Genomic DNA, 19,019 nt, shown 5'->3' on the forward strand with positions numbered 1-19,019 from the left:
TCTCTATAAGTCAGTAATGGTCTTAATGTATTTCTTCAAGTCAATACTTTTTTCTGGAATGTAAGTACAACATTGTATAAGCTATTACCTCCTTATCCTTCTTCCCTGTCGCAGTCCTTACTGTAGTGTCCTCCCCAGTTTGGGTACCCGCCAATGACTATATCACACATGGAGCTTAGGTTAACTAATCTTTATTCATCTGCATGTAACTCCAAACTCAACATTCTAAACCAACCGTCCATGCATTCTGTTCTAACACTTACATCACAGTTCTACAGAATCCCTCTGGATCCAAAAGGGCTCCTTCATTTCTAATTCACAAGACACTACATCTCCCCCCCTGTTAAATAAATATTTTTTTTACAAAACATATAGATCGATAGACATGTACAATTAAATCTCTTCAATCAATTTAGTTGGTGCTCTAATTGTTCGACATAATCTTGTTCTTCGAAACTGGGAACTGTCATCCTCAATGTCCAAGATCTGTGTCAGCGGTGTAGAGGTAACTGCAGTCACTGAAGGCTCGGCCTAGTCTCTCCTTCAACATTTAGATCTGATAAATGATTCATTAAAGGCCTAAAGTGAGAAGAGTCTCTAGTAATAGACTTCCCAGGGCACTGGTCAGTTACCATGTGTCCTTTGGTAGACACCACTTGAAAAGGTTCTGCATCAAATGGAGCATCAGATTTTCTCTGCATCTGTTGTGCAAGCACTCTCTCTCCTTTCCTAAAGATAATGTTCTTTGCATGTCGTTTTTGGTCAGCATATATTTTCATCTTTTGTTTGCTCACCAAGTCTTTCTCATGAGTTGCTTTCTCATCTCTCCTTCTCTGATTGGTCCATTGAGACAACTTGATGTTCATTGCTCTCCCGAACATCAATGTAGCAGGATTTTCACCTGTGGTCAAGTGGGGTGTCAAACAATAAGCTTTCAAGGTAGAATTCAACGCAGTTTTCAAATCAAGCTTCTCTGGATTAGCAGCTGCACTACTTTCTTTAGGATACTCATAAACCTCTCAACAAGTCCATTGGCCTGCGGCCACAAAGGTGTGCTCTTTTGATGCTTTATATTCAAAGGCTAGATGTCAAAAAGATGCAATCTAGCCTGTCAATGACACATTCTTGTGTAGTAGACGAAAGATCTTCAATTAATTGAAATCGTGAATACTCGTCCATAATCATTAGCAGGTGAAGTCCTTTGTCACGTGGACTGAAAAGTCAATGACTATTATCTCCCATGCATGCTTTGGGAGTTCTGAGATGCTCAGGTGTTGTGGGTAGTTTTTGTGGAAAGGCAGTTGCATATATGACAGGTCCTTAATTTCTTTTCAACCCTGTCATCAAGATACTGAAAACAGACACAGTCTCTGAGAGCTTGTTTTGTGGCAATGATTCTACGATGTCCTTCAGGGTCCACTTCAATTATTTTCTGTCTCCGACTCTATGTAATCTAAATTCTCGACCCTCACAGGATAACTCCTTCCTGAGTTATAGACAATTTATCCATGACAATTTTGTATTTTTGATATTCACCATCACTGATGAGTGGTTGAGGGTGTTGGTTCCATGACTGATGTGTAATTATAACCTTCGGCTTTAACATGTCACTATGATGGCTCATGGCAGTGATAATCTGGACTAATGAAATAGCAACTGGTGTGTTTCATTAAACAATGACATTGATATAGGCCTCAGCCATCTAGGAGGGAGCACCGGGACATACTCTGGAAAGTAATCAGCAGGGTTACGATCTTTCTCTGGATGATGCGTAATGGTGTAATTATACTCTTATAACCGTAGTCCCTGTAGTTCAATGCGAGGATTTGCCAACTGTAGTCAGTAGTGGCTGCTCACAGAGGGAGTGCTGCGGGGCGGTGAGGCGGGTGCGGGGGCAGGGCGTGGGGTTAGTGGAGTCAGACATATGTTGGCCAGGAGTAAAGTAAGTAAATAAATAAATACAACTATTTATCGCCGAGTTGGCGATGCAGCAAGCGCAAGGTAAATAGTTTTATTTATTTATTTACTTCCTGTACTCCTGGCCGTTGTATGTCAGACTCCACTACCCCCCACCCTGCCATTCCGTCACCCCGCCCTACCCCCTGCAGCACTACCTCTGCGAGCCACCACTGGTAGTCAGTAAAGCGTGATGATCCATTACTAGTGTAAAAGGGTTTCCTTACAAGAAGACTTTCTGTTTGAGACAAACTTCTACTTGGATATCGCCTAACCCAAAGGGCCTAGCGTCAACAACAGCCTCTGTATTAAAAGTAGCATTGAAGTACACCATTTCCATAGCCTTCTCAATGGCTTGTTCAATTCTTCTAAAGCTTTTCTCACATGTGACCAATGAAATGAAACATTCTCTTTCGTCAAGTCTCTCAACGGAGCACTTACATTGGCAAAGTCTTGTAGGTATCTGTAACTGTAACTGGCCATGCCACAAAATGAACGCGACATAGAAACATCTTGTAGGGGATCAGCTTTTGACAACGCTTGTACTTTAGCAAGATCTGTTGTCATACCCCCACCAGAAAAGAAATGACCAAAGAATTTTAACTTTGTGTTATGGCGCTCACACTGTCTGCATTCAAAGTCAAACCTGCTTCAGCAAGCAAACAACATATTTGTGTAAAACTTTTATGATGTTCTTTTTGTGTAGCTCTGAAAACTATGTCATCGTTGTAATTGAATTAATTGAATGCATTCATGACAGGCTGCATGATACGTTGAATAACATCTTGAAACAGCTCAGCAGCGGATAACACATGAAAACATATTCCTTTGTATTGAAACAGGCCAACATGTGTAGAAATGGTTGTAAAGTACCTGCGATTTGCTTCAAGTTCTAACTGATGATAACCTTTATTTAAATCAAGGTGAGAGAAGACCTTTGCACCGTTTAATTGCAATATTATGTAGGCAATATGTGGAGCTGGATGTCGTTCTCGTTCAATTGTCTTGTTTGCCTGATGCACGTCAATGCATATGTGTACATCTCCTTTACTTTCCTTTTAAGAACTGTCACCATGGGAGAAACTCATGTCGCTGGACCAGTTGAACGCTCAATAATGTCATGCTTAAGTAACGCTTCAAGTTCTTTTTTTAACAGCTTCCTGCAAATGAAAAACAATTCATTTATGTCTCTGAGCAACAGAACTGACATCCTCATTAAAATGCAACTTTACTTTCATACTCTTAAGTTTTCCCAAACCATGTAATCACAAAGGGAATTGACTTACTATTTCGTGGTGATCTTTCATGTTGTAATTCACAGAAATCAGTCCCATATCAGCAGCTGTAATGAAACTGAGCAGACAGACACTTGACGCTGTGCTTGAAGAACATGGATGGGTACTTGTACCTTTGTTTTTTTTGTGTTTCATTGTAGTTACTAATGAACCAAGGGTTTTAAAGGGCGTTGATGCAGCCCAAGTGTATACTTTTGTTTTCGATGGCATAAGTTGCGGCAATGGAGATAGTTAATTGTATATCTCCTCAGGCATAATGTTTTTCGATGCACCACTGTTGATAATAAAAGGTATCAAACCACCATTTACTTTCAGTGTAATATTCGGACAATGTTTGGATGACTTTGGTGCTTTAGCAGGTCGATCTTTCTTTGACTGACATTTTTCTTCAGAAACAGCCAAATCAACACGCACACGCTTTTCTTAAGTAAGCACCTTGTTAGGAAAAGGAACCCAACCCTTTTTACTTACCAGCAATCCTAGGGGGTCATTAGGATGACAGGACCGCCCGCCATAAGGGCGGGGGTCCTGTGGGGGGAATTAGGATGTGCCCACCACAGTGGCGGGCGCATCCTGTATTTTTTAACATTGCGGCGGGCGGTGCTGAATGCCGCAATGTCAAAAATACATGTTGTGCATTTCAAAGCACAACGTGACAGGCACCGCGCAGTGCCTGCCACGTTGTCCTTTGAAATCGCAAGGCGACCACGGCGGAAAAGCGGCGGACGGTCTTTCCGTCCGCCGCGGACCCCAGCCATAATAATATGGCGGGGGGGCATTCCGGCAAGGATGGCGGGCTGATCGCCCTCGCCAGGCCGGCGGTGGCTACCGCCGGCCTGGCGGGGGCAATCCGCCCGCCATCCTAATGGGCCCCTTAGAGTCGAGTCCTCCTTCCGATGACCGGAACACGGATTTCACCTGTAAAGAAAAAAACAGGCCATGCATTACCACTCCAACCGTAACACCCACCTATCACATGTTACAGCAGTTGGGCAGAGACTCAGTGGACGGAAACCCAGAAGGAGAAGCTGCCCCCGGAAGAGAAAGTAAAAAGAAAGAAAAGATGGACTGGACCCCTGTAGAGGACACACCCATTGCCCGCCTGGAGCAGCCGAAGGACACTGCAGAGATCCCGCAAGCCGGACGGAGACATCCAGACTCAGAGGAGGAAACCCGAGAGGATGCAGAAACAGAGGAAGCTCCAGAGAGGTGGAGCGAGGAGTGGCAGAACCCGCCTGATAACACGTAAGTGCGGCTGCAACGGCAGAGTGGGTAAGTCATTACAGGATGGGTGGACAGAGTCTAGAGGTGGAGGGGAGGGAGCACAGATCTGGTTTTAAAGGAACCCATCTCTTTTTCCTATAAAAATGCATAAAAGCAAAAATTGCATTATTGAGGCTATTCATTTTGAAAGGGGCAGAACCGTGTGAGGAGAACACAGAACAGGAGATTGTTCATATTTTAAGTCGGAATTACCCTAGTAAGGTGAAGAAAATCTATGGAATATATGAAAGGAAAAGAGGTTTAAGCATTAGTTACCATTGTTTGGGATCGATATTCAGACAGAATATCGAGTTGGAAATGTCGACTTACCCAAATATCAAGTTGGAAATATCGTGACACAGAAATATCGACAGCAAGAATATTGTGGTCAAGAATATCAAATTTAAGGTAAGAAATATCGTTTTCAAAAATATAGAAGTGATTAATATTGTTTGTAAAAATATAATTGTTCAAAACATCGATTTTTAATTGGTGTTATGTATTTTAGTTTATATTTTAAATGTATGTGATGTATGTTTTTTTGTATAAGTATTGTTTATGTTTTTTAATATATGTGTAACATTTTTTGTAGTTATCAATTTTATTATAAGTACATTTTGCGTTTTTTAGTTCCGTAGCAGGTTGTGGGTTTATAGGGGAGTAGGGTGGGAAGTAATTTAATTATAATAAACTAATGATAATATTTTATTTATTAATATTTATTTATTAGAGATTTTATAGTGTTAATTGTGGGAAGTAATTTATTTGTAATTAAGGGCCTCATTAGGATGGCGGGCGGACTTTGCCCGCCCGCCATCCCCGTGGTAATATGGACCGCCCGCCTTAAGGGCGGGGGTCCCGTCACCAGTATTAGGATGCGCCCGCCACAGTGGCGGGCGCATCCTGCATTCATACCATTGTGGCGGACGGTGCACTCAGCACCGCCCGCCACAATGGCAGGAAAGCATGCTGTGCACTTCCATGCACAGCATGGCAGGCACCGCGCGATGCCTGCCATGCTGTGCATGGAACTGCTGGGGGGGTACCATAGGTACCCCCCATGTGCACCCCCCACCCTCCCGGAGTCCCTGGGGGCCAGCAACGGGCCCCCGCAGGGATTCTCTGCATGCCTTTCCGTGGCAGCATTGCCGCCACGGAAAGGCATTCAGAGAAGCCCATCCTAGTATGGCTGGCGGTGTCTGATAGACACGGCCACCATATTATTCCTTTTCCACCCCGACCGCAAGGCGACCGGGGCGGAAAAACGGCAGACGGTTTTCCGTCCGCCGAGGTCCCCCCGCCATCCTAATATGGCGGGGGGTCTTTGGTGCAACGATGTCGGGCGGATTGCCCCGCCAGGCTGGCGGTGGCTACCGCCTGCCTGGCGGGGTCAATCCGCCCGACATCGTAATGGGCCCCCAAGTATTAATTGGTTGTCAATTAAAAATGAACTAATTAATTGGTAATTGTGTAATTTGTTTTGAGGTGCATGGTGTGGCGTTTATAGGGGTAAAGGGTGGGAAGTAATTTATTTGTAATTAATTATTAATTAGTTATTAATTAATGTTAATTAATTAATTGGTAATTAAATATGGTAATTGCGTAAAAAAAAATAGGTGCGGGTTGTGGGGCTTATAGGGGAAAAGGGTGGGAAGTAATTTTTGGATTACTTAATAATTAGTTGTTCATTTATACTGGGACCAGCAAGACCTGAAGGTCAAGAAAAGAGATAAGGATAAGGACGTGGAAAAGGACAAGGGTAAGGACAAGGGCAAGGAAAAACCCAGAGTAAAATTGTCAAAGTCATAGTGAATTAGTAGCCTAGTCAGGCCATTTCTCTAGGAGCTCGCAGCCATTCAGACTGCGTTGGGGTTTAGAAAATGGATCCTCCAAGAGTCACTTAAGGGTCATCCAAGAGTCATCAAGAGTTACCAGGCGTTGGTTTGGAGGCATTTTTACAAAAACAACACAAATAATCGATAATATAAAAAATTAAAAATTCTCTTACTAAACCAATCAATCAACAAACTAACAAATCTACTGGAGAGAAAAAAATCCAGCAAAATCCCTGGAATCAGCAAGAAAAGGAAACAATCCAAAAATATTTACAACAAAGCTACAGTATAACATTAAACCAAGGATTCTTCAACCTAATCAAGCAAATAATTAACTAAGTCAATTAGTGTATTAATCAACCTTATTTACTTACTTTAACACCTCATCAACCAACCAACCAACCAACCGGCCTGGATCATCTGTTTATTCCACTATTAGGAACTTCTAGGAGGCCGAGCAGCCCCTTAACAATAAAACAAAAACAAAAATAATAATAATAATAAATATTCTCTGGGATGAAATCAGGACGAGGAAGGAAAACACCATCAAATCCCTCCAAAAAAGGTACAAAGAAAATGGACCGTCGCGATCGTTTGGCAGAATCACCAATGGCGTCTTCGCCCCGCCAAACACTTGCAAACTCAAGAACAGCCTCCAATCCAGGGCCCAAACATGTCCATACAACTGCTGAGGAGCCCAAACTGGGCACTATAGAAATATAAAAAATTACAAAAAACAAGGCTTCATTAAAGGACTATTTTAGGATCGCAATACTGGCGATTGCACGGAAAAAAACAACCAGCACGTAGGATAACCAGCTGGTACCCGCCCGCAGGCACTACCCCCCGCAGCCATAGAGCTATTGCCACATCAAAGTACAGTTCTCCCACTGATCCATGGGGTCACCGGAGGTCCTGATAATACAACGGAAGTCAGCGCCTCATTAATAACAACATCTTTATGCGAAGGCGCCCTAAAAGCCTTGGATGTCAGCTTATCGCAACAGGCTTCCCCTCAACCGTCACCACAACACACAGCTCAACTAGAACAAGTTACCCCCATTGTAATCACCCCCAAAGATGCTCAACTGTCAACTTTTCAACCATTTTTAAACCTAAGTCCGTTTTCCCCATCAGTGTTTAATTCCTCAACCGAATCTAAACCCGACAAGCTACAAAAGAGCCCTAAAGGTTTAATACCACAGGTCATGGCCTACCCGCAAGCTTCTCTTAACTATTCAGTCCAACAGGGGCCGGAAAGATTTCTAGCCAAAGTAGACCAAGGGGCCCAAGCCGACCCAATGGTTATTCGAGAAGAGCCAGGTAACAATATAATTCACAACTCTTTAGACTTATCGTTCTTCATCACTGATCCCAATAAGTCAGTAGTGCAGGACAGCTCTCCATCGGACAGCCCCAACAATCTGTGGTCTCAATTATTACAAACTTTTTAAACAATGTCAGCAGCACTAACATATCATTCCGATAAGATGGATCTGCAGGTGCACCTACTAAATACACTTGCTGGGATCGACCAAAAACTTGAGGCACTCCACGCCCTCATCAAAAAAGCTCAATCCCAAACCCAACTGGTACAATCCGTGTGCTGCTGTTCTCCCATAATTGATTCCTTATCATCTCTGCCTCAATTTCTCTCAGCAGTCTTAACGGAAATAAAGAGGCCCTCTGCGTCTGGGTCATCAGACCCCCCCACTCCAGGGCCCAAGCCCGATACAGGGTGTACTTCACTTAAAAGCCCAACCCCGCCCCATATCCCCTACGGGGACAACAGTCGGCAAATCATCCCCTATTGAACCACCTAAAAATCATAATTCTCATTGGCTGTCGAAAAGAGAAAAGAAAAGACAAGGAAAAAGCCGGAACAAACAAAAAACTGATACCACAACAATAAATATGAGTTACCATCTATCGAGTGACATAGAGCTCCCAGGAAATGCCCCCTCCACACCACCGTTGAAAGGAGAACAGTCGTGCCCGCAATTAGTACCAAATCAGTTACCCCTACAGACAAAAGCCCTGCCCCAGCCCAGTCACCAGTCAGGGCAACCACAAGCTTGGGAGCATTGTCTGCAGCCACTAATTCAAGCAAAACCCGGCCCTTCACAACCACCAATTAATCGCTCAGCACTGGAAGTAGTACAACAGAGTCCCGCAACTTCCCAGATGACAGCTCAAGAAGCTTGTTCCTCCCGTCCTTTTTTCGTCAAGGACAACAAATCGCGTACACAGAGAATAGCTGCAGAGCTCGATTGTAAAAACCTCATGAATACAGTAAGCTTTCGTATGTTGGAGGCCGCAAATAAAAGTCCCCCAATCACCCATCAAACTGAACTGCCTCTTTTATCGTTCACTGTACCGACATCAAAAATAATAATCGAAGACAATTTACAGCAAAGTGCAATTAGTTCTGTGAGCTCCCTAGCAGCACTCAAAGCACCAAACTGCTGCTCACTCTAGAATATACCTCCAGAGGCCCCCATGATAACCTCAATCGAGGTAATATATTAAAACTATTCAAATCTTTACCAGACCTGAACCACCTACAATCAAGACATATAACTGCTATTGAATTCATTCCATCTACTGGATCTAACACAGGTGAATCTACGCAAGTACCACTGGTATCCCCGGCAACCCGGGATCTGTTCTGATCTTGATGAAAATTGACCAATTTAAATCCTGGGGTATTACAACAACAATACCAATCGCCCCTCGCAGCCCCTCAATATTGGAAAACAACCAGGCCCACACTTCCAGCTCCTCTTTAGCTCCCTTCTCAATACTGAGGTCTGCAAGAGGCAGCTCGCCACCAGTAATCCCAGAGCCCACAACCGATCAGCGAAACCTTGATGGAGCAGATTGGCAATGGCTGCCGGGGGCTTTATCCAGAAATCGGACCAATTGAACCATCACTAATCACGGTCTAACAATATGCTCTTGGAATATCAACGGTTTTGGGCAGGAAAAACAATCCGCTACCACCATGGCTCTTTTAAAAGAACATGACATCATCCTCTTACAGGAAAAATGGGCAGGAGAAAACAACCCAATAGTGGGTTTCTTGGAGTTTATGACACCGGCCACCAGGCAGTCCAAGTTTGGCAGACCAAGTGGCGGTCTTTCAATCTACGTATCAACAAACCTTTCAAAATGTATTAAACAGATTAAAGTTGAGGAGGATTGGCTCTCCGGAATTATTCTGGGAAGTTCACTCACTGACCCTCAGCTGCTCATCCTCAATGTTTATATCGCTCCCTGCAGAACCAAGAAAAAAACCAAAATGCATTGATTAATCAACACCATCTGTGACTTATATGGCAAGTATGGCAGCACACCCACCATCATCTCAGGCAATTTCAACACTAATCTTTTCTGCAACCTTGCCGATACCACAGGACTAGACCCCCCAAGTCTCCCTTCACATTTTGCACCCCAGTCAATTCCTGCTGGAAAAAAACCTTCGACATTGGGCGATTACTTGGTCGCCCAGTTTAGTAGCTTAGGATTCATCTTACTGAATGGGCGCTTCTTCACCGACATCCCCCCTGCATGGACCCGGTCAGATGGCAGATCCTTTTCGTTTTTGGACTTCTTTCTAGGGAGTAGAGAAATACTGCCCTTGATCAAGAGTTATCAAATTGCACCGCAAGGAGAGAGTAACCACCGGGCACAAATTATAACACTATCCACCAGTACTCCATGCCATCAAGAACTTGCCCATACTCACTCAGGCAGTTACACAGAAGACCTAAAGCGATAAAGTGGTCGGATTCCGCGGCCCCTACATTGAGGGAAAAATGCAGAGTCGTATTACATCAATCCCTAGACTCAAATACTCACATTGTTAGTGGCTGATTTACCCTGACAAACCACCTCCTCAATGAACTGCCAATCAGGAGGGGCCCGGGAAACCAAATCCCTCAATTTTGCATCTCTAAAACCACAAGGAAATTAAGATCTGAGAGGAACCGAGCCCTCCGATTCTCAAAGAATCCCAGCAATAAAACCTTGTTCAATAACTATAAACAAGCCCAAGTAGCTTTTAGGACCTCGCTACGAAAGAAGAAACTGGCAGCCTTGGATCAATTCTGTCTGAAACTACGAAAGTAAAAACCATAATCCAAAGCAATTCTGGTCCCTAGTAAATAGGAGCACACAAATCACAAGTGGGTACGGCATTGCAAATATCAGCGAAGCGGCTTGGAGCGAGTTTTTATCTCTTCACTTTGGGGCCACTCATGCAAATGATGCTCAAATTATTTCCTCCAGCCCAGGCCACAAAAGGTTCTCCCCCCTGGGAATGGACAGCCCAAGATGAGCTCGCCCAGCAAAAACTCCATCTGAAGATCCGTTATATAAAGATCCGGCGAAAATGAAGGATATACTGCTAGAGCCCATTGTGCCTCCAGATGTTTTAAAAAACAAGATCTCACACCTCATAAGGAAAGCCCCAGGCCCGAAAGGCCTTCCCCAGGCCATGTTCAAATCCAACATCACCCTATGGTCTGAATACCTGACTCCTTTATTTCTTTATTGCAGTCTACACAGCACGGTACCAGAGTCTTGGCGAGGAGCAATCATTCACCCAATTTACAAAAGTGGGAAGAGAAAAGAGCCAAAAAACGATAGAATGGTTGCACTTCTCAACGTGGAATCTAAGTACTACGCAAACATCCTATTGTACGAACCACAGGCCTGGGCTGAAACAACCGAGCGCCTCCCTTTTAACCAGACGGGTTTCGTGGCTAACTCCGGTACTACAACTAATTTGTTGACGCTAACACTCCTGATGGAGAAAGCAACAGCCCAACAGATCCAGATGCACTGCTGCTTTGTACACTTCAAAGCGGCCTTTGACAGTGTGCCCATGGACCTGCTATGGCAGAAACTAAACTAAAATCATGGTGCATATCCCCGCCGCTTCTTCAAGCAATAATCCAACTCCATACAAAAACATGGATAAGAATCAAGCTGGGTGATGGCTATCATGTCTCTACGAAGATCCATACTGAAACTGGCATCAAACAAGGTTGTGTATTGGCCCCACTCCTTTTTAATTAATTTATATCTGACCTTTCCCCAGTACTTGACAACATAAACTGCCATTCTCCTCAATTAGATGGGACCCGTATCACCAACCTGCTGTATGCCGATGACTTGGTGCTGTTAAGCCACACAAAAGTGGGTCTCCAGAGGCTACTGAATAAACTGCTACCTTACACGACAAGAAATGGGCTCGAATTGAACCTTAAAAAAACAAAATAATATCTTTCGGGAAGCAAAAAAAGTCAACAGAAAGGTGGTACTTCAACGACACAAAGCTTGAATCAACCCCCAGTTATAAATACTTGGGCATCTTTTTCGAACCAAGAGGTACTATTACCAAGCATAAAGAAACATTGAAAACTAAAGCTTTGTTATTAGAAACTGCCGCAGCAAAATTGGCAAAGAAGCTACTAGGTCCCAGCCGAACTCCCATGCTGCAAGTGATGAAGGCTAAGGTTAATCAACTCCTTGACGTATGGGCACGAGATCACTAAGGGCACAACCAACGTTTTGATTAATAAACTAACAACCAACATTTTTAAAAGAGCTTTTCGGTTACCAAGATCTGCCTCACCAGCACAAGTGAGCCTCGAACTGGGTCTACAAGATCACCGTGGAGTGGATGCAGGCGCATTTATCAAACTAAGTCATAGATTGCGCCGTGCCCGGGAGGGCTCCTTGGAGGCCCGAATTTGGCAGGAAATACTGAAAAAACAGACTTGCCATAAGCATCGGCAATGCCTACACCGCAGTTTACAGTTACTAGGAGGAAAAGAGCTCTGGGAATGAAACCCCTCCTTCCTGGTGTTAAAGACTGCTATTAAAAAAAACGTCAGACTGTGGTCCTTTCACTTGGACAGGGCTACCCTGTCAATGAGGAAACACGCTTGGGCTGTACTCTCCAATTTCAAAGTGAGTGCTCAGCCACTCTATCTTTCAAGCACATACGCACTTTATTGGAAAAACAAGTTTTTAGCGCTGACGATGGGCGACTGGCCTTTTCTGAAGAACCTCCCCGAATGGCGCCGGCCAGGATGCAGTACTGAACAATGGAACACATCGTCTGTGCATGCCCCACATTGCTTAAGGCCAGACGGTCATCGCTGTGAGGACAATTTATCAAGTTGGGAGTTCGATCGTGCCGCCAAGCAATAATGACTGCTCTTAACCCCGACAACACCAAGCTAAACATTGGGCTAACAAAATTTATCTACAAAGTGTCAAAACAACTGGAAGCCATATCCACAGCGAAACCCTCCTCATCTTAGTATGGCGATTGAATGAACAGACTCAATAATCAAATCGGAGTCCAGAACATCAGAAAGCCAGTGCGATGTCTTCCAGCAGAACATACCAGCCCATAACGCTCAACCGATTTTTTAATAATTTTAAATCCACCATTTTTTACTTTCATTACTGTCATTTTATCGTTCAATTTAGTTATGTTTTAAATTATAAATGGTTTGCTAAACCAATCAATAAAGATTTAATTAATATATTAATTAATAGATTGAAAATTAATTATGGAAATTGTGTAAATAATTTTAGGTGCGGTTTGTGGGGTTTATAGGGGAAAAGGGTGGGAAGTAATTTATTTTTAATTAATTATTTATTGGTTGATCATTAATATTAATTAATTTATTGATATTTAATTAGGGTATTTGTTTATATTTTATGTGTGGGGGTTTTACTGTAAAAAGGGTTATAGAGTGGGGAGTAAATTAATGTTACATACTTTATAATTAGTTGCTAATTACTATTAGTTTTTTTAAAATTGAAAATAAGTTTAAATTGTATAATTATTGTTTTTACAGTTTAATTTTAGCTGTGGGTTGTGGGGATTATAAGGGTAAAGTGTGGGATGTCAATGAATTTTCATGAGTTTAAATTTGTTTTTTAATTAATAATATTTATTTAATTGGAAATTAATTATGTTAATTAAGGAAGTATATTTTTTTTAAATTTAGATGTGGGTTGTGAATTGTGTGGTATTATAGGGTAGTAAATAAAAAAAGTAAATTTATGGGATAATTAATGTTTTTGTTTCAAAATAATTTCCAATTAAAAATATTTTTTTGTTTGGATTTTTTTAAATATATTATTTGTAGATATTTGTCATATGTATTTAATATTATAATATGTTTAAATATTTTCTAGTATTAAATATTTTAGCATTTTAATGTTACCCTATTTTTTATTTTATTTCTTTTGTTTTTAAAATATGTTTGATGTTAATATTTTGTTTGTTTTTAATTTTGAACTGACTGGAGTGAGAATATTAATTGTTACCCCCCGCAATCCAACACTTTCCCTACTGTTGCACTCTCTGGAGTGGAAATAGTCATTTTTATCCCTCCGCTATCCAACATTTTCCCTTCTGTTGCACTCACTGGAGTGGGAATAGTAATTTTTACACCTCCGCTATCCAACACTTTTCCTACTGTTACAAATATTGGAGTGGGAAGAATACTTTTTACCCCTTCATTATCCAACACTCACTGTTACTCCTAGCTCAAGATCGCTATGCAAGTAGCGGTATATGCTGCCGGTAGTGTGTAATGATTCGCACTTATCGATAGCTGGCTAAGGAGCCTCATCTTGGTGAGCTGCAAGTCGCGCTCAAATTCGTGCAGACAAGGAACACTGCAAACCCCAAGCTGCCTCCTGCTGATGCACAAGTGATGACGCTGCGGCCCGAAAGATAAAAGGGCTGTTCCGGTGTCAGTCACTTGCTGCGTATTTTGTGTTCCAGAGAATCCTGTGGTTGTAACGTGCGGAGAAGCCGAGTGTTACGGCGGTGTGGTAAGGGTGACAAGTTCACTGTTTCAACGTTATAAATCTGTACACCTGGTCTTCATTATTAAGTAGACGAAGAGTTTACAGGGAATGGATCACCTTTGACTAATGCCGTTAAAGAGAAGTGGTTGTAAAACGTGGTGGGGGTGTGCCCAGAATTGCTTCCACTGAGTGTGGATCTTTCCTTGATGAAACAAAGGATAAAAGGCTGCGAGAAATTAGTTCTCGACACAGTGGTTCATATTGCGCCTGTGAATCAGATTTAAACTACAAGGCTCAAGTATTGCAATGGCATATAAGCTGATAGTGGAAGAGAGCAGAAATACAGGATTCCGTTCTGCTCAACACTGATGTGAATAGTAACATCAGTCACCTTTATGATTCATTTTGGACCAAAACCTACATTAAAGGGATGCATGCCGAATAATGTTTTCCTTTTCTTTAGCAGGGGTACTTGGTGGTGTGAACTAGGTCAACCCCCCCGTGATGCAAATCCATATGATATATGTGGTGGGTAAGAAAGCATGCATTTCGTGAATCGCTAGGAAAGGACTTGCTAACAAAATTATTAATTATTGTTCCTATTCTCAGAAAGGTGTATTATATGAAGAGGAGCTTCCGGATATGGAAGAAAACACTCTTATAGTCCAGTGAAGCACAGGACATATTTGTTTTCCTTTACATGTAATTAGAGACCTGTAAGGAAGTGTTAGTTACAGTAGGAGAAAGACATGTTTTGGTTTACTCTTATGGTGTCTTTTGCCTTATAGGTCTCCCTCCCCGCTGTCCCCATCCTTTCCTTCCCTCGCTTAATCCCCTCAATCATCTGTGCTATTATAGTAATTGTTGCCCCTCCACTATCCAACACTTTCCCTACTGTTGCACTGACTGGTTTGGGAATAGTAATTTTTACCCCTTCGCTATCCAACATTTTCCCTACTGTTGCACTCACTGGAGTGGGAATAGTAATTTTTACCCCTCCGCTATCCAACACTTCACCCTTCTTTTACACTCACCGGAGTGGGAATAGTAATTTCTACCCCTCCGCCATCCAACACTTTCCCTACTGTTGCACTCACTGGAGTGGGAATAGTAATTTTTACCCCTCCGCTATCCAACACTTTCCCTACTGTTGCACTCACTGGAGTGGAAATAGTCATTTTTACCCATCCGCTATCAAAAATGTCCCTACTGTTGCACTGACTGGTTTGGGAATAGTAATTTGTACCCCTTCGCTATCCAACATTTTCCTTACTGTTGCACTCACTGGAGTGGGAATAGTAATTTTTACCCCACCGCTATCCAACACTTCACACTTCTTTTACACTCACCGGAGTGGGAATAGTAATTTCTACCCGTCCGCCATCCAACACTTTCCCTTCTGTTGCACTCACTGGAGTGGAAATAGTCATTTTTACCCGTCCGCTATCAAAAATGTCCCTACTGTTGCACTCACTGAAGTGGGAATAGTAATTTTTACCCCTCCGCTATCCGACACTTTCCCTACTGTTGCACTCACTGGAGTGGGAATAGTAATTTTTACCCCTCCGATATCCCACACTTTCGCTACTGTTACACTCACTGGAGTGGGAATAGTAATTTTTACCCCTTCGCTATCCAAGACTTCCCCTATTGTTACACTCACTGGAGTGGGAATAGTAATTTTTACCCCTCCGCTTTCCAACACTTTCCCTACTGTTGTACTGACTGGAGGGGGAAATTTAAGTTTGAAGATTTTTAAATAGTTTAATGTTTTAAGTTATATTTAAAAACGTTTGAATGAGATTTTATGTTATTGGTACATATATATATCTATATATATCTAATTATTTCACTACATTCCGATACTTGGTGCCAGGTACAAATGGGAAAAGAAAAGGGACTTACCAGCCCAATAGCCACACCAAACGGTCTTAGGCAAGGTTGCCTACTGGCTCCCCTTCTTTTTTCATTATACCTCAGTGACCTCCCGGACAGTTTTTTTGCATGTTGTCAATTTCCCTCCGAAGATCGCATCATGTGACATACACATAATGATGTATGCAGACGACGTGGTAATCTTTGATCTTACCCCTTTCGGATTACAAAGGAACTTAGACGTACTAACAAGATATACAAAAGAAAACATCTTGGTTCCAAATATAACTAAAACAAAAGTAGTCCCATTCAGAGGGAAAAAATAGAAGTGGTAAAAGAATATACCTATTTGGCGCGAATTTTTAACCAAACACTTCTAAATTCCACTCACCTGCAGCACTTGAGTCGTAAAGCAGATATTCATGTGGGGAGCTTCAACGATTATATTCTTCTCCCGGGCAAAGGCACTTTTTTATCTTTACTACAGGTTTACAGTTCTAAGAATCCCCCAATCTTATCATTTGCTCTGGAATACATTCCAATTACCCAGTGGCATCAAATACAAGAAGGGAAAATCCTCTGCAAACTGGCTAAGGTACAACAAGCTGTTCCTGCACAAGCACTGCGCTTGGAATTTTCTTTAGTCAGTTCCTTTGCCAGAGCAATGACCAATATATTAAGATGGGCGCATAATCTTTTACATGCAGATCAAGGCACTTTAAGATTCTTACTAAAAATCTGATTACTGCTTTTCAATTATCAAACTTCACAACCTTTCCTGAAACATCTGACGCCAAGGATCAGCTTCGAACTGGATATTTTGTACTGTTCCAAATTACAACATTATGAATATCATGCAGAATCAATTATATACAAACAGGCTCAACAATATATTTGTTTTCCCTTAAGGCATGGAATTCAGCGTTGTGTAACTTTATTGCGGCTTGGGTTACTCCCTTTTAACTCATTGACTCTGAAATGGATTAACAAAGGAAATGCTACCATTATTTGCGATCTTTGCAATGGTAGAGTGCAAGATCGAAAGCACGTATTGTTAGTATGGCCAAACCTGAAACTGGTTGAGGCTAGAAGGCGCTACCTAAAAAAAAATTCACTTTAGATATAATAGCGCATCTGTGCAGAGACTTGCTTTTTAAATCTCCCCCAGATGAATTTGAGCGTCACAACTTAAAAAAAATATTTAAAACGTTTTAAAATCTGTATTAAACATTTTTACGCACATAGTTATATCAAATGTTTTGTATGACACTTGTTGTTCTCAGTAGAGAACTAAATCAAATAAATTAAACTTGAACTTGAATTACATTTGTAAATGTTTCTATGATTTTAAAATTATAATTAGGGCTCCCGGTTTTATGGTATTTATTTTTTTGACATTTCCGTCTGTATTTATCCATAATTATTTTTTGCTAGTTTTATCTGTATTTATCCATATTTGTTTTGGGTTTTGAGAAAAAATTTAGGTGAATTAGTATATTTCCACATTTGTTTAACCGGTAAAAATGCACTTTTGCTTGAATGCCTACTAGGTTTCAATGTTGTAATCGCCACAGAAGATAAATCAATGCACCTATAAGAAAATATGCATATTTCAGTATCAACCTTATGCATAAGTACTGCTGTTAAAGTCTCTTACTAAAATTCCTTTCTCTTTTAGCCCCCTTACCTATCAATCCACACAGCTAATAGCCTGGCAGCCATGGCAGACAATATTTAGAATTGCTCAAAAAGCAACCCAATTTCCGTTTTAATCCACATTTAAAATAAATACAGACAAGATAATAAATGTTTTCTGTCTGTATTTATTTGTAATAATCAGTAAAAACGTAAAACAGGGAGCCTTAATTATAATATAAATTAAAATGTATAGTTTAATAATTGTTTTAAAGTATATATACATATTAATTATTCTGTATGTGTATACGTTTTTTCGAGTTTATTTGTTATATTTAAAAAAATTATATTAAATCAACTTTATTTTTCTATATTCATTTTATTATTTAACATATGTAATATTTATTATTTTATTTTACACACACACATATATATATATATATATATATATATATATATATATATATAGATATATAAATCGATAGTTTGTACAACTATATTTTTTACTCTTCGATATATATTTTTCGATATTTTTGTATTTACCTGTTTAAATATAGGGAGTCAATATTTTTGCATTCTATGTTTTTTCACCAATAGTTTTTACTTCTATATTTTTTACATCGATATTCTGTCAGTGAACCTTTAGTATCGCCCTTTGGACTCTCAGAACCAAAGGAGAAGGGGCAGATCTTACTATCTGAGCCCTCCCATTCTGATCTTATTGGTTTATTATTGGCTTTGGTCTTTTTTTATCCCACTGAGACCCTACCACAGATCTCACAGGTGGTGTGGTGACGAGTAGATAAACCCCTATATAGATAAGGAATATATATACTTACCGCTCCTTTCAGTCTCCTTCTCTGAGCCTCCGGGAGGTGCCATTGGAGAAAAGATGACTCTGGAAGAGAAGGAAGAGAAAAACACACGGAAACCTTACCAGCATGATGTTGCATTTCTGTTTATCCAAATTACATTAAACCTTCATCATTAAGTAGTACATTCAGCTTCCACGTAAGAACTGTTTGACAATGATTTGGATGACAATCGACTTCGTTCAATGTTGATCTGTCTCAACTGATATCGCCGCTTGGCCTTGTGGGTGTGCGTTGAACGTTGGTTCTGGAATGTTCTGGTGGCCATTTTGTCCTCAGGCTGTGACGTACTTATTCTTTCACTTTGCAAATCAGCGCAATATGGTTCTCCTTCCCACAGCCTTTACATATCTGTCCAAGAGCGGGATATTTAGGGGCCGATTCCGAGCCTGGAAAAACGCTGTACAAATCGTGGTATGGAGCGTTTTCCCCATACAACTCAT

The 19,019-nt window shown here is 41.3% G+C and overlaps 1 long non-coding RNA gene across 1 annotated transcript in view; it reads left to right on the forward strand.

The window, feature by feature from the left end:
- The window catches only part of LOC144753643 (uncharacterized), a 125,431-nt gene that overhangs the window by 7,520 nt on the left and 98,892 nt on the right, over nucleotides 1-19,019 (forward strand). Inside the window, exon 2 of the long non-coding RNA XR_013594451.1 lies at nucleotides 2,799-2,879. This is a non-coding gene — a long non-coding RNA (uncharacterized LOC144753643). The remainder of the gene's footprint in view (nucleotides 1-2,798; nucleotides 2,880-19,019) is intronic.

This window comes from Lissotriton helveticus, chromosome 5_1 (genome assembly GCF_964261635.1).
Source record: "Lissotriton helveticus chromosome 5_1, aLisHel1.1, whole genome shotgun sequence".
NCBI lineage: Eukaryota > Metazoa > Chordata > Amphibia > Caudata > Salamandridae > Lissotriton > Lissotriton helveticus.